General features: G+C 39.5%; 1 protein-coding gene across 10 annotated transcripts in view; it reads left to right on the forward strand.

Moving 5' to 3' along the window:
- The window catches only part of ncoa3 (nuclear receptor coactivator 3), a 132,555-nt gene that overhangs the window by 50,093 nt on the left and 56,526 nt on the right, over positions 1-25,936 (forward strand). For 5 of the 10 annotated variants that reach the window (XM_062978914.1, XM_008110109.3, XM_062978912.1 and 2 more), the window contains exon 2: positions 8,816-8,845. The exons of the other annotated variants lie outside the window; for them this stretch is intronic. The gene's annotated coding sequence lies outside the window, so the exon portion shown is untranslated. The remainder of the gene's footprint in view (positions 1-8,815; positions 8,846-25,936) is intronic. 10 annotated transcript variants of the gene reach the window in all.

The following is a 25,936-nucleotide window of genomic DNA, read 5'->3' on the forward strand; positions in this document are numbered from 1 at the left end:
CTTGGCAGGGGGTTGGACTGGATGGCTCATGAGGTCTCTTCCAACTCTACTATTCTATGATTCTATGAAAATAGTTACAGCCATAATCTTAACTACAGTAGGGTCTCACTTATCCAACATAAACGGGGCAGCAGAATGTTGGATAAGTGAATATGTTGGATAATAAGGAGGGATTAAGGAAAAGCCTATTGAACATCAAATTAGGTTATGATTTTACAAATTAAGCACCGAAACATCATGTTATACGACAAATTTGACAGAAAAAGTAGTTCAAAGCGCAGTAATGCTATGCAGTAATTACTGAATTTACGAATTTAGCACCAAAATATCACGATGTATTGAAAACATTGACTACAAAAATGCGTTGGATAATCCAGAACGTTGGATAAGCGAGTGTTGGATAAGTGAGACTCTACTGTATAAATGAAAGTATTGTTCTTGAAAAATTGTGTTTGGGAATTTAAAAGGAGGAGAATATATCTTTTTTGTATGAGGCAGTCCACCAGCTATTTTATTTCCAAACTAGCTGTGCCCGGCCACGCGTTGCTGTGGCGAAGTATGGTGGTATGGGAAATAGTCAAGATAATGCAGTTCAAAACAGATAAAATAAGATTATGAATGGGTTATATAGCTGTGTGGAAGGGCCTTGAGTCTACATTGCCTGAATATATTGCACAAGATTTCCCTAGCCTAAAATGATACATTTTAATATATTGGGTTTATGGTTCCCGTCCCCTTGATCTGGTCATGTAAGTGTGATTTATTGTTATAATTGTATTATTTTACTTTGTTTAATAATGTGTATTATGTTGTTATGTAATGTTTGTGTTGCTTTTATGACTGTAAACCGCCCTGAGTCCCATCCGGGAGATAGGGCGGTATATAAATAAAGTTTTATTATTATTATTATTATTATTATTATTATTATTATTATTATTATATATAATCCAGTTAAAATCAGATAATCTGTATCTTATAGGCATTGTGGAAGAGGCCTAAGTGAGGCCTAACTCTGCCTGTCCGCTGGGCTGAGTGGGTTGCTAGGAGACCAAGTAGGCGGAGCTTAGCCTTCTAACTGGCAGCAATTGAATAAAAACAATTATTCCTCTCCCTCTAATTAGGACTTCATTTTTCTTTTCTCTTTGTTGTATGAACGTAGAGGCATGGATGAGGGGTTGTGCTGCCAAGTTTAGTGTTTCTGGGATGTGTAGTTTTGTTTTTTTTGTCCTAGGCCGAAATTTCATTACCCTTCTATATATATAAAAGAGTGATCGCATCACGGCAATTCACAAAACAACAAAAGTACAGGCCCCCCAACCTCAAAATTTGACAACACAACCCATCATCCACGCCTCAAGGTTGATACAACAAAAAGAAAAGAAAAAGTCCTAATTAGAGGGAGAGCAATAATTTTTTTTATCCAATTGCTGCCAGTTTAGAGGGCTAATCTCTGCCCACTTGGTTGCCTAGCAACCAGCCAAGGGACAGCCAGGTTTCAGTTAGGGGACAGGCAGATTTAGGCCTCACTTAGACTTCTTCCATAGATTATCTAATTTGCACTGGATTATATGGCAGTGTAGACTCAAGGCCCTTCCACACAGCGATATAACCCATTTATAATCTTATATTATCTGCTTTGAACTGGATTATCTTGACTCCACACTACCATATAATCCACTTCAGTGTGCATTTTATACAGCTGTGAAGAAGGAGCCTCAAATAATCCAGTTCTGAGCAGATAATATAAGATTATCAATATACAGTAGAGTCTCACTTATCCAACGTAAACAGGCCGGCAGGATAAGTGAATATGTTGGATAATAAGAAGGGATTCAGGAAAAGCCAATTAAACATCAAATTAGGTAATTGTTATACAAATTAAGCACCAAAACATCATATTATACAACAAATTTGACAGAAAAAGTAGTTCCATGCGCAGTAATGCTATGTAGTATTTACAGTAGAGTCTCACTTATCCAACGTTCTGGGTTATCCAACGCATTTTTGTAGTCAATGCTTTCAATATATTGTGATATTTTTGTGCTAAATTCATAAATACAGTAATTACTATATAGCATTACTGTGTACTGAACTACTTTTTCTGACAAATTTGTTGTCTAACATGATGTTTTGGTGCTTAATTTGTAAAATCATAACTTAATTTCATATTTAATAGGATTTCATATTTAATCCCTCCTTATTATCCAACATATTCACTTATCCAACGTTCTGCTGGCCCGTTTATGTTGGATAAGTGAGACTCTACTGTACTGTATTTACAAATTTACCACTAAAATATCACAATGAATTTAAAACACTGACTACAAAAACATTGATTATGAAAAGGCAGACTGCGTTGGATAATCCAGAACATTGTATAAGCGAATGTTGGATAAGTGAGATTCTTCTTTAATATGAAATAATTACTGGGATAGAATAATGCAGAACAATATAATCTCTAAAACCAGGACAGTAAATAAACAGGGGAATTCCACACAGGAAACAATCGGGGCCAGCTAACACCTCCCAACAAAGTATTCCCATCATCAAAGTCTGGCAAATCCTGTTTTCTCAGGGCCACAGACAGTAGAAGCACATGAAATATCGCAAACAACACCACTCTGAAAACAAGGGAATTCCAGACAGGAAACAATCAGGGCCAGCTAACACCTCCCAACAAACTATTCCCATCATCAAAGTCTGGAAAATCCTCTGTTTTCTCAGGGCCACAGACAGTAGAAGCACATAAAATATCACAAACAACACCACTCTGAAAACAAGGGAATTCCAGACAGGAAACAATCAGGGCCAGCTAACACCTCCCAACAAAAAATTCACTCAGGGAGGAAACAGCCAGGCTTTAAAGCTGCAAGGCCATTACATCCTAATCATTTTTCCTAATCGCAGCATTCATACTTGCCTCCAACAAACACAAAAAATCAATCAGAAATATTGTATATTCACAACCTTTAGGAAATAATATCCCCTGATGGCGCAGCGTGTTAAAGCGCTGAGCTGCTGAACTTCTGGACCGAAAGGCCACAGGTTTGAATTGGGGGAGCGGAGAGAACCCCCACTGTTAGCCCCAGCTTCTGCCAACCCAGAAGTTCAAAAACATGCAAATGTGAGTGGATCAATAGGTACTGCTCCGGTGGGAAGGTAATGCCGCTCCATGTAGTCATCCCACATGACCTTGGAGGAGTCTACGGACAACGCCGGCTCTTCGGCTTATAAATGGAGATAATAATAATAATAATAACTTTATTTTTATACCCCGCCTCTATCTCCCCGAAGGGGACTCAGGGCGGCTTACATGGGGCCAAGCCCGAATAAAAACAGTAGCAGTATAAAACACAGCAATAGACAACAACTTGCACAATAAAAAATAAAAAAATAAAATAAAACATTAGCCAATAAAAAACAAGAACTAATAAAAACATGGATTAAAACTGAGAGATTGTAAAAGTAGACTGGGTAAGGTGCACCATATAAATATTGTAGTCACAAGGTGACTGATAAAGTGCTGCAAATTCTGGAAGTGCAAATTGGGATGGGAATAGACCCTGTGTCTATATCGAGTTGACAAAGGTAAAAGGTGCAAACCGGTACAAGAATGGTCACAGATACAGATTGCTTCTGGATGAGCAATCTTTATCTAAAGGCTTGAGTAAAGAGCCAGGTTTTCAAGCTCTTTCTGAATGCTACCAGGGTGGGGGCTTACCTGATTTCCCTGGGGAGCGAGTTCCAGAGCCGGGGGGCCACCACGGAGAAGGCCCTCTCTCTCGTCCCCACCAACCGTGCTTGTGACGGAGGTGGGAGCGAGAGGAGGGCCTCCCCCGACGAACGAAGAGATCGTGCAGGTTCGTAGGGGGAGAGGCGATCACTAAGGTAGGAGGGTCCCAAACCGTTCAGGGCTTTGTAGGTGATCACTTGCACCTTGAATTGGGTCCGGAAGGTGAACGGCAGCCAGTGGAGCTCCTTAAGCAGGAGGGTTGACCGCTCCCTATAATTTGCTCCAGTTAGAAGCAAGGCTGCCGAACGTTGAACTAGATGGAGTTTCCGGGCCGTCTTCAAGGGCAGCCCCACGTAGAGTGCATTGCAATAGTCCAGTCTAGAGGTAACTAAGGCATGGACCACCGTGGCCAGATCAGACTTCACGAGGTAAGGTCGCAGTTGGCGCACAAGTTTTAATTGTGCAAAGGCCCTCCCGGCCACGGCCGACACCTGAGCATCAAGCGTCAGTGCTGAGTCCAGGAGGACCCCCAAACTGCGGACCTGCGCCTTCAGGGGGAGTGCGACCCCGTCAAGCACAGGTAGCCACCCAATACCCCGATCGGACATACGACTGACCTGGAGGACCTCTGTCTTGTCGGGATTAAGCTTCAGCTTATTCGCCCTCATCCAGCCCATCACAGCTGCCAAGATGAGATGAGCACCAACCCCCAGAGTAAGACACGACTGGACTTAATGTCTGGGGAAAACCTTTACCCTTGACCTTAACTACCACCAATTCCTCAATACTTTATTTCCCATACCACCAGACTTCGCCACAGCAACGCGTGGCCGGGCACAGCTAGTTTATATATATATATAGATAATGTTCAGTTTTAGCCAGCTTCAGTCTGGCACACAAATTGAAATGTGTGAGCCAGAAACACTTAACTCGCTTGACTAAAAGTAGGGAGGAAAAGAGGCGTCTGATATTTTGGCCAACTTAGATGATTTTTTTTTGTTCATTTTATTTAAGAATAAAATTAAAAATCATGTGGTTTATGCCATTGGTCTTGTATGATATCTTTAGATTACAGGCCTGTCAATCTCAATAGAAAATAACTTTATGTGTTTGGGGTTCAGTCTATTAGATTTGAGCTACACATCCAAGAGGACAATACAAGGCTTATTTTAATAGTTTATGTTTCAGGTGTTACTTGTTTGGTTCCCTTGCACACGGACAACTGGCATCAAGAGAAAGTTTGTTCAGATCCTTTCTCCTTAACCTTGAGTTTTCCCATAGGGGAGAAATTTCTGATGTGAAATGATATTCTGTAATTTGTGTGTGTGTGTGTGTGTGTGTGTGTGTGTGATTTTATCAAGTTCTTAATGCTGTAGGAAGAGCTATGATGATGGCCTCCTGAGGACTAAATTACATGCTACATTATACATAGTATGCAGTGAGGCTTCCTGATTTCAGAACCACAATGAATGAGTGGGGAGACATGTAAACCTTCCTTGTTTAATTTCTCCAGATACCTCACAACTTCTGAGGATGCCTGCCATAGATGTGGGCAAAACGTCAGGAGAGAATACTTCTGGAACATGGCCATGCAGCCCGGAAAACACACAACAACCCTTCCCAATTTTAAATACTTTTTTCAAGAAAGTAACACAAAATTGTCTGTGCTGCAGAAGCAGCTATGCCAGTGATCCCTGTTTTGCTAAAATCTCAGAACATTATTGTTTTTAGAAAAGCAGTTGCCATTATAAATTTTAGAATTATATGTGTGTATTTATTTGCTTTTATTATTATAAATGCTGTCTTTTTCTCGATATAGAGATTGTCTGTTGTAGTTATCATTAGAAAAGGAACTTCAATTTTTCTGGTTCTCAAAATTAACTAAAATGTGACCTATTATATATTAAAGAATTAATTAAAATGTGAACTCTTGCATATTAAAAAATCAGAATATTCTGAATTTAAAGTCACAAGATAAAACTCAAACTATGGTATGTGAAATTCCTCCTCCAAAATGTACAACCTCATAAACATAACTAAAAATTATTATACTGAAAAAGAAATTAAGTTGCTCCTCTTTTAGATTGAATTTAAATATAATATTATCTTCATTAGGGATTAACGTCAAAAAAAGAATTAACTTCAAAAAAGTTGCTTGAAGCTCGTTTATCACCATGTTCTGATTTTGCTGAGTTACATTTTGGCTCGCCTCTAACAAGAAATGATAGCCACGTTGCCTTTTCAGAGGGGGACTTTCTCTAAATACATATTATTCATAATGAAGGGTATGAGAGAGCTTTCTTTAGCTCAGTGCTCCCTGATTAACTTAAGTGACACTGCAATCATACTTGCAGAACAATTCAGGTTGGCTGGTATCATGTCATGTTGTGTTGTTATTTTTAAAATGTTGATGAATAAGTATAACTTCTAAAAGTTACTTTTGAGGACTTCATTTCCGAATCTTCCATCTTGCCGAGCAATAAAAAGGGAAGCACTTTTACTGTAAATACCTATGATACAGGTATGCTTGAGTTTCTCCACTAAACCTCCCTTTTTAGCCTCCAAATTTCTGTGAGCAAAAGATTAATATGGGAATCCTGTGGTCTTCCAGATGTTGTTGCAGAATCCTTCCCCATCAATAATGTTGGCTAGTGTTGTTGGGAATTTCTATCCAACAAAGTTTTGCGGGTTGCCCAAGTTCACCAGTGATCTAAGTGAAATAAATATTTTAACTGAGGTAGTGAACATTGTAAGGATGTAAGCAAGCTCCTTCAAGATGTCCAGTTGTTGACCAAATCTGAGTGGCACTTTGATTTCTCTAGTTAATATGAAATTATGTAGTATCGTCTGATTATGTGCATGCAATTCTATATGGAATTAATACTGCAAAACTTTGCTCCTGGTATTGCCTTTTGTTACAGGCAGTAACTTTGCTCTAGCATGAAGTCATACAACATAGATCTGTGATATCCATCCTCAGTAAAGAGCAAGTTCCTGTATATATATATTTATGTCTTAAATATATCTGAAGTGGATTTTACCTTGACTGTTGTATTGGATAGGCAAGTTGAAGTATGGATGTAGTGGCCTGAAATCAAAACCTTGAGATTCTGCATATTGCTCCCTTTATGCAAGTGCAGAATGTTTAATATAATTGGAGGTGATGTCCTTTTTTTGGCTTATTTATATTGCCAACAGATATTAATGTGTCACAGTTAATAGGAACAAATAGTTGGAAATGCCTATAAAAACCTAGGGCCAAGCTTTAATAAAAAACTTCTTTCTTTGTTGTTGCATCTTTTGATGTCTGTCATATTCTCTATTTTCGCTAGAGAAACATTTGAATTGAAACATTAATTCCAAGATTGTCAGCAGAAGCTAGAGGCAGAAGACCAGCATTTATTTTCAGATGAATTATTTTGTTTTCTAAATCTGGCTATGACTGGAAAGTTTTACAAGGTGGCTTTTAGACTTCAGACTTATTTTCACACTGTGTTTTTGTGTCTCTAATTAAAATGAATGATTACTGACAAATGAGTATGTGTTCTTCTGGGTAGTATAATCTGCACAAGAGAAAAGATTTTTTGGAATGTGGTGGACTCTCCATTAAATGTTTTAAAGCAGAGGCTTGATTGTATGGTCATAGACATTGTAGGAAATTTTTCACATTGGCATGAGGTTCGACTGGTCTTCTTGAATTCTCTGTTTTTAAGCATTTTTAAAGTATTTATTTGAGTTTCAAGAACAAATATAAACAAATAACAGAAGGAAAAAATTAAGACATAATGCACAAACAGGCTCAGGGTATGGATACAGTGCACATGTATTTAAGGCTTATAAATAGAGTGTGTGTGTGTGTGTGTGTGTGTGTGTGTGTGTGTATGTATGTATGTATGTAAATGGTGGTGAGATTACTAATCCTGTGAAGGTTCTTCCTATGAAATTAAAGTTGTATCTCGTTCTAAATTTTGTCATGATGAGCCAGGATAGATCAGCTTGTTAACTTTTGGGCCCTGTCTTCTGTGGAGCTTCTCGACTTTCTAAATATTGGACTGAACTTGTACTTGTCATGTACAAGTCCAGTTCATGGAGTTTCCACTCCTTCCTTTCTCTAGAATTCCATTTCCCCCCAGAAGACTCCTTCTGAAGAGCACTTTAGAACAAATGGGGAATGGAGTAGGCATCATGTAGCTCAGGGATACCCAAACTAAGGCCCGGGGGCCGGATGCGGCCCATCAAAGCCATTTATCCAGCCCCCACAGCACAAGGGCAGAAGGGGGTTGGGCTAAATGACCCAAGGGGTCTCTTCTTCTCTTCCAACCCTCCTCCTCCTCCTCCTTCTTCTTCTTCTTCTTCTTCTTCTTCTTCTTCTTCTTCTTATTATTATTATTATTATTATTATTATTATCAATATTGAGGCCGGGTGGTCATCTGTCAGGGGTGCTTTGCTTGTGCTTTTGGTGCACAAAGGCAGAAGGGGATTGGACTCTATGGCCCAAAGGGTCTCTTCCAACACTCTTTTTGTTGTTGTTGTTGTTGTTGTTGTTGTTGTTGTTGTTATTGCTCGGTGGCCAACTATAGTCTGGCCCTCCAATGGTCCAAAGGATCGTGAACTGGCCCCCTGTTTAAAAAGTTTGGGGACCCCTGATGTAGCTTTTTTCTCTTCCAAGGATTTCCATCAGACTGCTAGTTGTGAAGGATGATGTGAGCAACATCTGGAGGGGATATAGGTTGCTCCTGAAGGTGTAGAAGATATAACAGCAGGATGGGGTGCCTTGCACAAAACACCTTTGGATTTAGGCACCGAATTCTGGAAATCTATTTGTAATGAAGTGACTGAGAGGATCTGTTCAGATGGTATGTTCTAGGAAGAAATATTCTATTTCAAGAGCGTTGGACACTTACATACTTCTCCTGCTCTTATCTCTGTTGCCACATCTGATAATTGAAGCTCTTTATTGTGTTGAGATTTGCCACTCATGATACTGTCTTGGCAGAGTTTAAGGCTATATCTTAAAATGCAGTGTTTATAGCAATATCAAACAAAAGATGGTGACACAATATTTTCACTATTTCTTTCAGAAAATGTTAAGTACAGTTATGCTCCTAATGGTGAGTATACTGCTTGGTTTTGATTTAAATTAAATTTTCCAATAATGTAATACAGGTCAGCTAGCTGAACTAACTGTTGTCAAATATCCCCATATGTAAATATGTCAATGTTACTTTCTGAAAATACAGGATTTGATATACATTTGATTACCTGCATAGAGTACTTCATTTTAAAATTAATTTACTTTTCATTTGTGTGTTTGTAACTTGCAATAGAATTATATAATTTGGTCTCACAAATATCTCAAGTACAGTTCTCAAGTTTATATAAGTGCATGCATGCACTTACACAAATTGGAGGCATGTGTGCATGTTCATTCATGTCTTTCCTAAGCACATTTCTCAGAATAAATAAATCACTCCCTTCCTTGCTTTTGAACTGTAGATAATTATTAATTTTTCTGCTCGGGCTGCAATATTTAAATCTGACCATAAAATCAAATTATTAAATATTTTCTAATTGGGATTCAACTTCCACTCACCAATGACAATTTACATGACATATCAATTAATAATTGTATGAATATTAAGATGATAGAAATCATAACCAAACTAACAGATCAGAATGCCAAACCATTTGATGTATTTGAATAAAACATAGTTAAAGCTAAACTTCATCTCTATTGGTGACAATGAAAAAGTGTGGCTGTTAAAAGTGGAAACCAGATGCTTTTGATTCTTTGTGGTGTAGTGATGGAGAAACCATGATTCCCCCACCCCCCAGTAAAAGACTCATGTCCTTGCTTGGTTTTTTTGTTTCGTTTTTGTTTTCTGTTCTCTCGTATGCCTGGTTTCATTGTTCATCTTGTTAAGACAGTTTTCAGAAGAGTGGCTTTATCACTGTTTGCAAACCAGAATAATGAAAAAAAAGGATCTGATCAAACGCTGGCTTAGAATTTTGGTTTGTGAACTAATCTGAGTTGTTAAAAGATCCCGTTTCCCAAGTCCAGAGATAATAAGAATGTGTATGAAAACTGACTTTTCAAAAAGCATTTGTTATATCTTTACAGCTGATAGAGATGCAGAGGAACATAATATGGCAGAAAGTGTGGCTCCCAATCAAAATAGGAGCAGGGGGAAATTTCTTGCTCCAAAAATGCTCAATCTGAATGTTTTGTTTAAAAGGTTCCCCTTTTATTGGATGGGGATATATGCTTGTTAAGTGTGGTTGAGATCCAAATACCTATTTCGGGTGTAGAATTTATTTTCTTTTGCACAGCAAACCATGATACTGCACCCCAAATTGCATCATCAGTTTCAAGAATGGGTTTGTCCTATGGCATTAGGAGGTGTTATTCAAGAAATATACTCAGAGATCTCTTGGGTACCAATAAATAGTTTTTTGGATCCCAGACAAAGCCTTTCATTATAAGTCTGAGTGAAGATGAATACAACTTTAATTGCAGTTATCTGTTAACACACACTGAATACTTATTTATATTAAAACACGTATAACGTGTTACTTTTATAATTAAAATAAGCAGTTTGCAACTTATTTTAATCATCTATTTTAATTGCAGGCTATTTTTGTTCTCTTTTGTTATTTTACATGGGCAGATATTAGTTCTGAGTACTGTACTTCTAACTGCACAATGAACAATCCTAGCGATATTTTGAAATAACTTTTAACATTGAAATAAAAATGCCTGTTTCAACTGGCTTTATACATTAAGCATCAGACTGGCTGAAGCACAGAAAAGGGAGATATGCAGAAAAACAGGAAATTCTTCTGTGTGACCTTCCTTAGTACTCTTGAACTGTGTGTTAGAAGACATACACCCTTTATTGATAGCTGCTGAACATTTAAGTGATAATTTATATTCTTCTTCTCTGCTATTCCTTTCTGGGAAAAAGGGTCTCTTGAAAGTGTAGTGTGGTTAAAGAATTGAACATGGATTTTAGAGATCATGTTCTAATCACAGAACCAGTAAACATAATTAAAATGTCTTGGTCAAACATTCACTCTCAGTTTAGTCTACTTCACAGGGTTGTTGTAAGGAGAAGTGGATGGTCCATGTATGCTGCCTTAAGATCAGTGGAATATAAAGGTTACAATTTTCTTTTGCAGAAGCTAACTGCATATTTCTGTCCTATAGTTTCAAATAATTTGCTTTAAAAGTTGTCCATAATTGGAAATGGGTTTGTATTGCAGATTGGGTGTCCCTTTTTAAAAGATTCTTGGGGCTGAAATACTTCAGATTTTTTTCAAATTTTGGAATATTTGCATATACATTATGCAGATATGTATATAGCCTGGTGGTAATTTTATACATAATATTTTAATAATTTTATGCACAAAACAAAGTGGGTGCACATTATTGAGTTATCACAGACACCCATATAGGCAGTTTCGGATTTTGGAGCATTTCAGATAAAGGGATGCTCAGCCTTCATGAAAGGTTTTAAGTTTCATGCTAGTAGCAGACCCATAACATTCCTTGCAGTGGAAGGATGCTTGACGGTAAAAACAATCAAATTTGAATATGCTTTTAATCAGTTTTTATGGATTTAAACTGTAAAATTTAAAATGCTATTAATATTTAATTCTGCTTTAATGTTTTTATGTTTGTAGATTTTAAATTGTATTGAAATGCTTTTAATGTAAGTTGCTTTGGGTCTCCTTGTGGAGAGAAAAAGCAGGATATAAATAAACATAATAGTAGTAGTAGTAGTATTAGTAGTAGTAGTAGTAATAATAATAATAATAATAATAATAATAATAATAATAATAATAATAAATTGTGCCACCAACTGCTGCTGCTACAGAGCTTTACCACTTCTGTGGAACTTTCGAACTGGTTCCAGTGTGCCTCGTTATCATCCCATTTTCAGTTGTATAAAGTTTAGGAACCGAAGAATTAAAGCAGATCTCTTCTAGGGACAGGTCCATTGCCAATGGGTTCATCCTTGAAGGAGACTGACACTAAAAGGGAAAACTGTTTTGGGGAGATGCAAGGACAAGGGCAACTCCTACATTTAAGGGAGGACTAAAACACACTTAAGTCCTATATAGTTGTCTGTCTGAACTTCTGTTAATGAGAGCCATTTGCTGGTAGCCTTCTGGAGGAAGACTACTATGCCAACTCCACGAGTGAGAGGAAAAGATATACAGTGTTCCCTCACTTATCTCAGGGGTTACATTTCAGGACCATCCACGAAAAGTGAAAATCTGTGAAGTAGGGATGCTATATTTGTGTTATTTACAATCTCACTGACAAGTGGCGTCTCTGTCCCCTCCTCACCTCTCAAGCACACGCATGCCTTGTGAGGCAAAAACAAAGCTGCTTCAGCCTCTTTTTCTCTCCCTTTGGCTTCTCCTTCCTTCCTTCCTTCCTTCTTTCCTTCTTTCCTTCCTTCCTTCCTTCCTTCCTTCCTTCCTTCCTTCCTTCCTTCCTTCCTTCCTTCCTTAGGCTTCTCCTTAGGGAAGGAAGTAGAAAGAGGGGTTTATACTATTGTTTTATGATTTATACTATTATTTTAGTGTTTATTAAAAAACTGAAAAAGCGAGGGTGCGAAAAGCGAACCGCGAAGTAGTGAGGGAACACTGTACAGAAGAACAACTGGAACTGTAGAAGGCAAGCAGAAATATGGAGTGGGGTGGCAGCCATATCACTATAGCAGAGGAAACTACTGCTTTTAACAGGAGGCTTCTCTGCCTTCCAATTGTTCTCCATTTCAAATCACTTGAATAACCTTGGGAAGTGGTTTTTTTAAGTTAAAGATTTTTGCTGCTAAATGATAGGTGATAGGATAGGTGTATGAAGATCTGGTTGGATGAAACTTTGGGATTAACCTTTCTCATCTGTACCCCCCTCTGTTTTCTGTGTGGTGGCAACATGTACATCCTAGAAGGGGCTGGAAAGGCACAGTTGCAGTGGTGTGTCATAATTTCAAAATCAACCCCATGATGTGGAAATGGGAGCAGAAGGATGAATACAGACATTTAATGTTGTTGTTTGAAAATTAGATATCGAAACTTCAAGGTATCTTCTAATTTATGATTGCTCCTTGTCGATCTTAGCACTAGGTTCCAGCTGCTAAAACTATATATCATTTGTAAATAATCAGCTACTAAGCAATGTGAAATTAATATGGTGGACCAGATGCATGGAATGATAAATGAAACATGTCTTTACAGGATGTAATGAGCTTTTATCACGTTGGCTAATTGCCTTTCTCTTTTCCCCCCAATCACCTAATTATAAGAGAAAATAAGAGAAAACAAAGTTTTGATGGCGGCATCCTTTTGAAAAAAAGGGGATAAAAAGGAGCAAGTACTGCGTAGTATTTTAATTTGAGGCCACTGTAGACAACAAAGTAAATGTATCCTAAATTTGGCTTAAGCTTCCTGCTTTCTCTGATACTAGGTGAAACACATTTTGCTTAAACTTATGTGTGTGTTTCCATTTTTTTAATTGAAGAGTTGACTTCAAAACTTATTGACTACTTAATAGAGGTCATGAAGAAGGAAGAGCTGCTAACTTGTTGAGTTATTAAATACCATATTAGCTGTTTAAGACAGAGAAGCGTGTCTCACTAAAACTAAAACAATGGTCTGGGCTGCAGGCATTGTTCTAATACAAAGGAGAACTGTTGTAAAGATGCACAGATACTGCCATATTCTCTATTTGTTTTCTCGTAATCATTTCCCTTTCTTGTTGCAGCAGTTTATTTCATATCAAAAGTATTGCATAAATTAGTATAAAACTGATAAAAATAGAAGGAGCACAAGCGGCTAAATATCTTTTGATCAAAAACGGGCAACAGTGACTGCATTGTCTGTAGCCTCAAACAAATCTTTCTCTGTACATGAGGCAGGACATTGTGGACACAGATACGGACTTGTCTGTTCTTCTCCACAGTTACACAAGGTGGAGGATTCTTTTAGGTAGTGCCATTTTGCCAGGTTGTCTTTTGATCTACCTACTCTGCTTCTGAGTCTGTTCAGGGATTTCAAGTTGCCCATTCTTGGTTTGCCCCTGCTGGGGGAACATTAAGAGGGGTGGTGGTTCTCATAAAGCTTTTCTTTGATTTGAGTCTATTGGGAGAAGGCTGATAGCTATATAATGGATTGCTTTCACAGTGTTCAACCTTATTTCTTTCACAGTTAACAGCAACTTCCCGTTGCACATTGGGGGGAGGGGGGCAATGCCAGATAGCTTGTAGAGTTTATCAACAGGTGTAGGTTGGAGGCATCCTGTGATTATGCTGCATCTTTCATTCCATTCTTTGTTCACCTACTTCGCATAGGCAGACTTGTGCCAAACAGGGCAGTAATACCCAGCAGTTGAGTAAGACAAAGTCAGGGCCAGTGTTATTAATTTTGGGTCTGCACCCCATGCACTGCCAGTAAGTTTCTGCAGGATATTATTGCGTGCAGCTACTTTGTGCTTGGTGTTCGTGCAGTGTTTCCTATATTTTAGTGTTCGATCTAAAGTGACAACAAGATATTGAGGATAGAAACTATGTTCAAACTCTTGCCCTTCCCAGGTAACTTTCAATTTTCTATTGGCTTCACGGTTCCATAGGTGGAAAGCACACACTTGTGTCTTGACAGGGTTAGGCTTCATTGCAGTAGTGAGTGTTCATTATGTTGCATTATGCCTATAGTACATACAATTTATACCAAGTACGGGTCTTTCAGATATACTAGATCTCAATTCCGATCAGCTCTAGTCAGTGTACGTTGACAGACGTTTTAGCTCAGTAAACAGGAGGGCCACAATTTGCCTGCTTTATGCCATACTGAAGGATATTGAATGTAGAACATGTGTAGCTTGGTACTTTAATTGTGGCTTGGTTGTGACCACCCAACATTTGGGGGTGCTTTGAATGCAATTTCCTGCTTCTTTGCAAGGGGTTGGACTGGATGGCCCATGAGGTCTCTTTCAGCTCTGTGATTCTATGAAATAAGCAGCAAGAACTGGACCAGTTCTTTTTAACTGAACTGACATAAATGGAATGTTTAGTAGCAAATGTTGTAGTGGCTTTTTGACAGCCACGTTCCTCTGTGATACTTCTGAGCATGAGTTAAAGTACTCATTCTTTTGCAGAGCCTGGGGAAAAGTGTTTTAGTAATTTCCTTCCATTGTGGATTAAAATAGAAGCATTGGTGGCTGCTTTTTAAAAATGAAATGGTCAAGCTCTAATGATAATGCATGTTGAGGTTTCCCACTACTTGAGGTGCATTTGTGGAAGGGGATCAGTATTTAAGCTGGAATGGGCTTTACCAGACTTTTCTTAGTAAAAAAGGCTCATGAAGATGCAACACTTCCCAAAGCATTGTCAATTCCTGTTACTATTTTTAAAATGGTACCGTAGTACAGAGCCAAAAAAAAATTATTTGCTAATTTAAACAAATACTATATTAAAAACTGTAATGTATTAATTAATATAATATAATAAGTTGAGGTTTTGTAAAATGATAAAAGTGGTGGTAACTTAACCTTGATTAAAAAGCTTATGCACATGATAATCTCACAACTCAGAGGAGAAGGAAAGGAGTGCTATAGTACAGTTGGCCCTTCATAGCCCTGAATTCTGCATCCACAGATTCATACATCCATGGCTTGGAAATATTTAAAAAATAATGAAGAAGATTTTGAGTTTGCCATTTTGTATAAGGGTCACCATTTAACTACATCATTGTGTGTAATGCACCTTGAGCATCCACATATTTTGGCATCCATGGGGAGCCCTGGAACAAAATCCCAGCATATACTAAAAAGGTCTTACTGTCTGCAATATGTGATTTTTAAATAATGTTCTATTACGCTTGCTTGTTATACGTTTAGCATATTATCAATGTGTGTCTTGTGTGTGACAAGGAAAAATGCGCCACAGGGGCTACAGGTGCCTTCAACGTTGCTTTTGTGAACTGTGATTCCTCCAGGCAGCTTTTTAAAAAACCAAATTGAGTTCATTGTTTCAGCTGAAACCCTGCAGAATCACCAGTTATCTCTTTACATAGGTTGCAGAGCTTCCCTAAAATGCTTAACATTAAAATAATAGTTTTTCAAAACCAGATGTTCACCTGCAGATTTCCTCCTCTTTTCCTTTTAGGGAAGTGGCCACATATATGACACGTTTGTATAACCCCTGGAGGGCCCAGGAATATAAAATTGGTTGTTGTAGTTGCCCATACCTGAGGTCAAAATAACTTCAGTGGACTTGTTCATTCTGAGAAAAAGGTCAAATGTTCCTTGTGAATTGGTCCAGTAAGCTAACTAATATTATATTACAAAGGATGAAGCGATGTTATTTAAACATTTGAAATCCTTTTTGATTCTCTTCCAGCAAATATATCTAGAGCCAAACTCTGGAGAATAGTTGCCCCCTGGTCCTTCAAAATGGCTGTGATCAAGCCGCTGTTGAAAAAGCCATCACTGGATCCCACTCAATTCTGAAACTTTCGGCCTATTTCCAATCTCCCCTATTTGGGCAAGGTCTTGGAACATGTGGTTGCTTTGCAGCTCCAGGGATTCTTGGTTGGCACTGATTTTCTGGATCCGGCACAGTCTGGCTTTAGGCCGGGGCATGGTACCGAGACAGTCTTGGTCGCCTTAGTCGATGATCTTCGCTGGGAACTGGACAGGGGAGTGTGTCCCTGCTGGTTCTGCTGGACCTCTCAGCGGCCTTCGATACCGTCGATCACTGTATCCTTCTGGGACGCCTCGCGGGGATGGGGCTTGGAGGTACTGCTTTGCATTGGCTCCACTCATTCCTGGAGGGTCGGTCCCAGATGGTGTCATTGGGGGACGCCTGCTCAGCCCCACAACCATTGTCTTGTGGGGTCCCGCAGGGTTCTGTATTGTCCCCCATGTTGTTTAACATCTACATGAAGCCGCTGGGAGAGATAATCAGGAGTTTCGGGGTCCAGTGTCATCTGTACGCAGATGATGTCCAGCTCTGTCACTCCTTCCCACCTGTCACTAAGGAGGCTGTTCAGGTCCTGAACACAGCTTGACCTCTGTGTCGGATTGGATGAGGGCCAACAAATTGAAATTGAATCCAGACAAGACAGAGGTCCTCCTGGTCAGTCGGAAGGCTGAACAGGGTATAGGGTTACAGCCTGTGCTGGATGGGGTCACACTCCCCCTGAAGGCGCAGGTTCGCAGTCTGGGGGTGATCTTAGACTCATCGTTGAGCCTGGAACCCCAGGTCTCAGCGGTGGCTAGGGGAGCCTTCACACAGTTAAAACTTGTGCGCCAGCTGCGACCATACCTTGGGAAGCCGGACTTGGCCACGGTGGTCCACGCTCTCGTTACATCCCGTTTAGACTACTGCAATGCACTCTACGTGGGGCTGCCTTTGAAGACTGTTCGGAAGCTTCAATTAGTCCAACGGGAGGCTGCCAGGTTAATAACTGGAGCAGCGTTCAGGGAGCGTACTACTCCTTTGTTACGCCAGCTCCACTGGCTGCCGATTAGCTACCGAGCACAATTCAAGGTGCTGGCTTTAGCCTATAAAACTCTAAACGGTTCCGGCCCAGCTTATCTGTCCGAATGTCAGGACCCAGGCTGCAGAGCACCAATAACCTTACACAGAGGACAGAATCTATCTAATATCTTTATTATAGAAATATATAAAGTCAATAAAAACAAGTGAAGAATATAGTTCAGAGGCAGACCTTTCAGATGAGGTCAAATTTAGTCCAGAAATGTATTGTCCAATATAAGATATTAGAGTTCAAAGTTTTAATCCACTTGACCGAAACACACACTTTGCCAAGCAAAGTGTGGGGAAATTACAGAGTCTTTAAAGTCCAATGTAGCTTGACAACAAGGCTGGAAAATAAACTTGATTCTTGGCTAGATCAAAGACTTGAACGAGGCAAACACGAAGCATGAATAAAGTCCAAGGAAGTCCGTGAAACAAGGCAAGGCTGGAAACTTGATCCGGGAAACAAGGAACTGGGTTTACGAAGTCCACACACGATCTCTCTCCTCAAGCTGAACAATTGACTCCGCAAGGTTCCCCTTGCGGCAAAACCCCTATATAGGGTCTTGTTTTCCCGCCAACAGAACACTTTCCCTGGAGAACAAGAAGCGAAACCCAACTCTGTCCAGATGCATGACTCCTTAGAATTTCCCAAGGGAAGCAGACCTAATCAGCTAGTTGTTTGGCAGCGATTCTGAGACTCCGGCGATTAGCCTCCCTGACTCCTCTGTCCTTTCGGGAAAACGGGGGAGAATTCTGCTCAAGGCTTGTTTGGTTAACTTCCTGAGGACAAACATCCTCCAGGTGGAGAGGCTCCGATTCAAGCAGAACCGGTGGAAATCCCATGTTTTCCTTCTCGTCTGCCACAATAGCACTAGGAACGGGACTACAAGGCCCATGAGACATCACACCGAACGTGTCCCCCGCTACAACTCACCTGGAAGCTTAAGATTGTCAGGTGAGGCCCTGTTCGTGGTCCCATCAGCCTCACAGGTGTGGCTGGCAGGGACGAGAGACAGGGCCTTTTCAGTAGTGGCTCCCCGCTTATGGAACACCCTCCCCAGTGAAGTCAGGCAGGCTCCCTCCCTCCTATCTTTCCGTAGGAAAGTTAAAACTTGGTTGTGGGGCCAGGCTTTCGAATAACAATTAGCATCACAAATTATTATTATGTATGCTGGAACTCAATTGACAGACCCAGTCTTTTAGACTCGAACATGCCCATCTGTATTTTATAAGTGTCTTTTATGAATGTCTGATGTAATTTAATAACTTTTTAATTGATTCACAATGTATTGTACAATTTTATATATGTGTTTTATTGTAAGCCGCCCTGAGTCCCCTATTGGGTGAGAAGGGCGGGATATAAATATTGTAATAAATAAATAAATAAATAAATAAATAAAATAAATATTGTACCACAAACTTCATGTAGAGTAGATTTTTCCCCTGCCCTGAAAGAGCCCTAGGAGAAGGTCTCTGTGCTTTGCAGTTGTTGTTTTTTTTTTGTGTCAGGAGCGACTTGAGAAACTGCAAGTCACTACTGGTGTGAGAGAATTGGCCGTCTGCAAGAACGTTGCCCAGGGGACGCCTGGATGTTTTTTTGATGTTTTTATCATCCTTGTGGGAGGCTTCTCTCATGTCCCCACATGGAGCTGGAGCTGATAGAGGGGGGTATTCCGCTCTCTGCCCAGGTGGGATTTGAACCTGGCAGCTTTCAGATCAGCAATCCAACCTTCAAGTCACAAGGCTTTAATCCACTACGCAACCAAGGGTTCCATATTGTGCTTTGCAGTAAGGGTCTCTGAGATGAATTTTCCAAGGTGGAACAAGATTGCTTTCTCCCCACAGCTTCTCTCAAAACTTGAGGGTTTTAAGGCCCCAAAGTATGCCCAAAATGCTGCTTTTGTGAAACTATGATTCATCCAGACAGCTTTTTTTCCTGACTCCAAAGAGCTGGACCATAAATCCTCAATTAAGTCTTTTCAATAAAGATAATGGTATAACATGACAATTTTTCTTTTTCTTTTTTATACAAAATATTATTATGACAAAATATGACCGAAAGAGTCATTTTTTGGTGTCAGAAATTTACGGGGCCCCTCCTTGAGTCTCTGGGCCATGGATCGATGTACCCTTCTCTTATAAGCACTGCTTGCAGGAGCTCATCAATGCAAGAAGAATGGAGAATGGAACAAGTAGCTCCCACAAGTACTTTGATAGACCATAGGATCTGATCCTTAACCTAAGGGCATCACTTTTTTTTTCAAGTCAGAGTGTTAAGTGGTTTGAGCATTGGATTATGATCCTGGAGAGCAGGGTTCAGTTCCATGCTTGGCCATGGAAACCCACTGAGTTACCTTGGAAAAGTCACACACCTTCAGCCCAGAAAATTCTGCGATAACGTCACCATAAGTTAGAAACGACTTAAAGGCACAGATCAACAGTGTCTCTTTTGAAAAAAACATATCTCTCAAGTTTTTTCTGGAATCATTTAACTTGCACTGATACCAATATTGTTATTTGATGTAATGTTAAATCTCTGGATTGCTTAGAACTATTTATTCTTTCTCAATAAATAATCCTAAAGTGGAAAAATGTGAACGAGATCAGCTCAGAATCTAGGCTTGTATTATTCAATCAACCTGATTCACTTATAAAAAATGTAAGAGGACAAAGCAGGAGTTCATGCAAATTGCAATGCCTTTGTAATGCTAGACATGCTATTCTCAGAAGGTCTACAAAGCTGTCTTCTCAGAATGTTTTGAATCCTTGCTGAGGATTGGCTATACACGGATATGGGAACTATGGAACAAAACTACATATTCTGACAGGGTAACAGCCTTTTTTCTTTGTTATGTTATAGTTTGTTTGTGCTTGCTTCATTATATGTTCTGTTTTCACCAAGAAGGCAATTTCTGTTAGTTTCAGAAAGTGTTAGAATGATATGTACTGTCTTCAGAATGAAAGGGATAGTTATTACAGCAAGAAACTGGCAGGCTAGTCTGACATTGAATATCAGAGCTGCTTATTTGGAATGCTGCCTCCTCCCTTTTAAGGGGAAAATATTTTCTTAGCTGGTCAGTTAAAAGGTAAGTGTTCTCCCATCTTCATCAGCTGGTATGTGTGAAAAGGGACTGCCAGAAGCAGTGCTTTGTAAGAATAACTTTATTTTGGTAGCTTGTCCAGTTCATCAGATAACAACTATTATGTACTTTCATAATATATATAATTCTCTTGTTTGCTGCAGACTCGTTCGAAATTATTATTATTACAGTTGTGCAAAGCAATACATCTATAAAAATTTCTTGAACAATTGTGTACATAGTTGTCTGCTATATTTGTTATCACTTTTGAACGCTGATTGATATTCAGTAGTATTTGACTTGTCTCTCAGTTTTGTGGTCTCATTACAATAATCTATGTTTAGAGGGGTTAATGTTTAAGAAACAGTGATGTCATAATCAAAACAAGAAAATATATGCTGTGATTTATGGTACTGTACATGTGGATACATGGGTATGTTCCACTTCTTTTTAATACAGTCTCTTTAAAAACAAAAAAAAAATTGTGTACCCTACTAGGTTACTGCCTTCCTTTTCAAACCACTCAGATGCCTTCCACACAGCCATATAATCCAGAATATCTGCTTTGAACTGGGTTATCTGAGTCCACACTGCTATATTTTTCCAGTGCAAAGCAGATAATGTGGGATTTTATTCCTCTGTGTGTCACATGTAATGCCGTAGCATTGCTGTTGTAAGCCTATGTTTGCATGAATCTGTTTGAACCTTGATTGGGAAAAAGAGCAGAGAGACACATGTAAAATTGGAACTCTTTTAGAGCCAAAATGTATAGAATTTTCTTAGGCTTGTTGTATACTCCTCTGCCTCCCGAATTCACAAAAATGCATGAATAAAGCTTGGATTACCAAGCGAGTAAATCTCAATTTTATCTCTAAGAATAAACTAAACTGAAGAAAAGTAGGTTACTGTGTTTCTTTTGAGAAGGAAGAAGTTGTTCAGAAAGTGTGGGGCCTCTGAAATTGTATAATTGTTGTGAATGAGCCTTCTGGGGTCAACGATACTACTGATAGTAGCAGGAAGAGAAGAAAGACTCCTCGGGAGCAAGACTCGTGTGAGGAGTTACAGAGAAAGAGGATTAGAGAGATATTTGAGGAATCAACAGATGAGAATTCATTTGAGGGTTTTGAAGGGGAGGATGGGCTTGAAATGGACTTTGGGGATGTGGTACGGGCAGAAGATGATGGCATGGACTGGACACGCGCTCCAGAGGGTTGTGATGGGGAGACTGGGCTCACTGGTAATGGGGACGCTGAGGAAACATGGGGTCCTTCAGGATCAGACCCAAGGTGGTCTAATTGGAGGAGTGGGGATAGTTCCACAGCTGCGGGTAGGTCTGGGCGTCAGCAGGACGGTTCCAGCTCGGATGAGGAATGGGAGCAACCTATGGGAAGGGCGGTGCCCAGCTCGAGTTCTGAAGATGAGTTGTAAATAAATTGAAGGCATTTGGCCGTTGGGCCCTTGCGTGTGGCAAGGTGGTTGTTGGGCGCCATTGGGTTTCATGTTTGTGTTCCTGAAGACTGGCTTGGGACTGTGCAACCAACGTAAGTTTATTCTGGGTTACTTCTACGACGGGGGCTGGAACTGTGTGGGTTTTCCTTAGACTGCATTGTGATTACTGTCTGCATTAGTTCGCCTCCGTCGTTTTGGCTACTTGTGTCAACCCTTTGCTGTGACGACTTCTCATCTTGGACCTTGGACTGCACATCATTTTGGCATTACTCTTCGCTCCCTATTCCAGCTTGGCTTCGTTCTCAACCCTGTAACTACTCACCGTTACCGAGCGTTGGCTTCGTTCCAGACCCTGAAGTAACGATCCGCTCCCAATTCCAGTTTGACTCCTGGTTCTGCAGTTACTCTCCATTACCAACCGTTGGCTTCGTTCCTGACCCTGAAGTAACGCTCCGCTCCCAATTCCAGTTTGACTTCTGGTTGTGCAGTTACTCTCCGTTACTGACGGTTGGCTTTGTTCCTGGCCCTGAAGTAACGCTCTGCTCCCAATCTCAGTTTGACTCCTGGTTCTGCAGTTACGCTCCGTTACTAGCCACTGGTTTGGTTTCTGACCCTGCAGTAACTCTTTGTCCTTCGTTACTTTGTTTCTGGTACCAGTTTGTTGCGCTGTTTCCGGTGGCAAGGTTTGGCCCGGTTTGGGACATTGTTTGTTTTGAACCTTAAGACTCTATTTTGTAACCCAGTTGGGATTCTGTTTATTTTGGACCCTTGGGAATTCGTCCCGCAGTTTGCTTTGCCTTCTTCAAGTCATCCTGCAATTTTGAGCTGAATCTAAGCAGTTTTGTTTTAATCCGGATTATATCTCTGGATAATCCGGATTATACTCCGGTTTGGTTTTTTGAAGTTTTTTTCAGTTTAAATGTCTTTTTCACACTGAAGTTTAAGTGTTGCAAGCTCCTGTGTTTGTTTTATGAGCTTTTTGAGTTGTTTATGCAATAAACTGTATTTCCATCCATTGGCTGGCGTCTGACCTTGACAATAATACCCCATGTATAACCCAATTTTCTAAAGATTTGCAGTGTACTTTTTGAAAAATGTATTGAGAAACATAATATGGAAAAACACTCTGCAGAGAACTTTGGGAAGATAACCTGAAAATAATAAATACAGTAGAGTCTCACTTATCCAAGCTAAACGGGCCGGCATAAGCTTGGATAAGCGAATATCTTGGATAATAAGGAGGAATTAAGGAAAAGCCTATTAAACATCAAATTAGGTTATGATTTTACACATTAAGCATCCAAACATCATGTTATACAACAAATTTGACAGAAAAAGTAGTTCAATACGTAGTAATGTTATGTTGTAATTACTGTATTTACGAATTTAGCACCAAAATATCATGATATATTGAAAACATTGACTACAATAATGGCTTGGATTATCCAGAAGCTTGGATAAGCGAGGCTTGGATTAGTGAGACTCTACTGTATTTATTCTTTCCCTTTAGCCAGTAGAGCCTATTAAAACAGAGATGGCAAACTGTGGCCCTGGGATCAAATTTAGCCCCCAAGTTTGTTATATAGTTCTATACTATTCAAGACCTCCCTCTTTTTTGTGTGAATGTGCGGGAGAGGAAGAAAGAAAATAAATTGCATCTCCTGGAAACCTCAAGGAGAAGTAATCTCAATTTTAAACAGGGTAGCATCCTGCTCCCAATCTGTTTAACATTAAAAACACAAAACACATTTTATGTGACTTCCCATCGCTTGGTATTTTCCACCACTTTTTGGTAGTCCATGAGATCTTCATAAAAGTCCTAGAGGCAGAAAACCTGTACCTTAGACCAATTACAGTTGCCAACTTCTACATTAAATTTAGGAATATACACTTGAAATATGCAGTCTCGACTGCTTCATCTTTATCCACTAAACACTGGGTATCTAAGGGGGGAAAACAGTTTCATGTATATTTCCTAACTTCATATTTTTGCAACAGTATTGTCTCTTGAGAGTTCAACAACAATCCAGTTTTAAATAAAATTAAATGCTATGCTTATTGAACTCAAAGGAAACTATACAACCTCTCCCTTCACTTGGATTCCCATCATACCCTGCTACCACATGTATCAATTATTTTGATTTCTAGTGAGTTTTATTTTTAATCAATTGCCTAATGATTCTTAACCAAACAGATTGCATATCCAGTTCTTTGTTTCCAGTCACAAGCTCAAAACCTAATAGTTTATATGTGACATTAGAACTGTTGCCTCAATTTGCGTACATTTATTTCAGCCTTGTTTGCCATTTTAAAACTGATTTTCCCAGTTTGGAAAGATCTTTTGTAACTATTTTCAGTTCACAGGGTTGTTGTATGTCTTTCGGGCTGTGTGGCCATGTTCCAGAAGCATTCTCTCCTGACGTTTCGCCCACATCTATGGCAGGCATCCTCAGAGGTTGTGAGGTATTTTCAGTTCCCTTTTTCTTCCTACCATATCCCTACCACATTCTATTGGTTTGTTGGATGGGTAGTTGTCTGATGGAGTAATATTAAACTGTTTCTGGATCTGGTCCCTAGATGCAGTCAGTTGATTTTTGCCAGTAAGTTGTTCCAGGATCTCGTTGTCACACATAGGAAGTTGTTGCAGGTTCCGGTCCGTGTTACTATGTGTACCATGACATCCGTTCCTGATTTGTGCAAGTCATCTCTGGATCAGGGCCCCCAGTTTGGCACAAGGATCAATACTACTCCTTCCAGCAGGCCCAGGGATTTTCCCAGGAGATGATGCCACATTCACATAAACATCCTTTCTGTTTTCTCTGTTCTGCTACCTCTGAGGGTTTTTTTTCTGTTCCTGCCCTATTCCCCTTAACAGTTACATTTTAGGTATTGCTGCAAAAGCCACACAGTCTCCTCATACCATCCCCTTGTTCTTATTTTAATACCCCTAAATAGTTTGGTGGAATCCATGAACTTTCGCACCTCACTTCTCTGTGAACACCTTTAAAAGCACTACAGATATGAGCCCCCACTGCTTTCTTTTAAAACACGATATAAATGGGTTTGAAAACTTTGCAGTGTTACAAGAAATTGAAACTATGTGAAGTATGCACTTTTGGCACTTGGTCTTGTATATTTTATTGACAATAATTTTCCCTTTAGACTTCTTCATATTATTTATATTATTTTATTATAATATATAACTATAAGCTAAGCTAAAAACGAATCTTATGCTGAAGATAAAATGAGCATTTTAGTCTAGATATGGAAAGTGGACAAATTTGACATTTGTTGGGCATAGAGTAAAAATTGAATTATTAGTCTGTTTTAGAGAATTTACTGAAGAGTAAAAATAGAGGCAAATGACTAATGCTTTGCTTGTGCAGGAAGAGTGGTTTTTTCAAGACTGTAACAATCTTTCTGGCACAAAATGGTTCCTCCTAAACCCAGTTTGAATTGGCATAATTTTGACCCATCAAGTCGTAACATTTAAGCAGTTGTAATTACGGAGACAAAGTCCTAACTGATCATATTCTCCCTGTATACCTGTTAATAAACTATTCCTTAAATTGGTCAGAATTGAAAAAGATGGCCCTTCTCTCAGTACAACTGAAAGGAGAATTGTGTGTGTGTTTTTCATTGCCTCTGACTCACACATGTGGGTCACGCTGTATTTGTGCTGAACCTCCTTTGAATTTTCTGGTTTGGTGATATCGCTGCCACTTTGCTAAACATATATGTTTATAGTTTTCCCCCTATTCCATCAGTTCCTGTCAAAGACAGAACGCCGCCAAATAGAGTACAACACAGTTTATTGAGGTTACAGAACTAAAAAATGCCCGTAGGAAACAAAGAACTAGGCAAACACTTGTCTTCAGTGTGAAAAGTAACAGAAACAGCTCCGTTTGAATTAAAACGGTTCGAAAGAATAAACCGGATTAAACAGGAGTTTAATCCGGATTAAATCAAAAGTGCTTACTTCAGCCTGGCAATTTAAATAAACAAAAGTTGGTAAACAGAGGTCAAAATGAACACAAAAAACTGGCAGCAGATTCCTCTCTGCTACTCAAAAGCTACAGATGAGTAACTCAGGCTGTTTACTCCTCCGTGCAACGAGCGA

Source organism: Anolis carolinensis, chromosome 4 (assembly GCF_035594765.1).
Source record: "Anolis carolinensis isolate JA03-04 chromosome 4, rAnoCar3.1.pri, whole genome shotgun sequence".
NCBI classification, from domain to species: domain Eukaryota; kingdom Metazoa; phylum Chordata; class Lepidosauria; order Squamata; family Dactyloidae; genus Anolis; species Anolis carolinensis.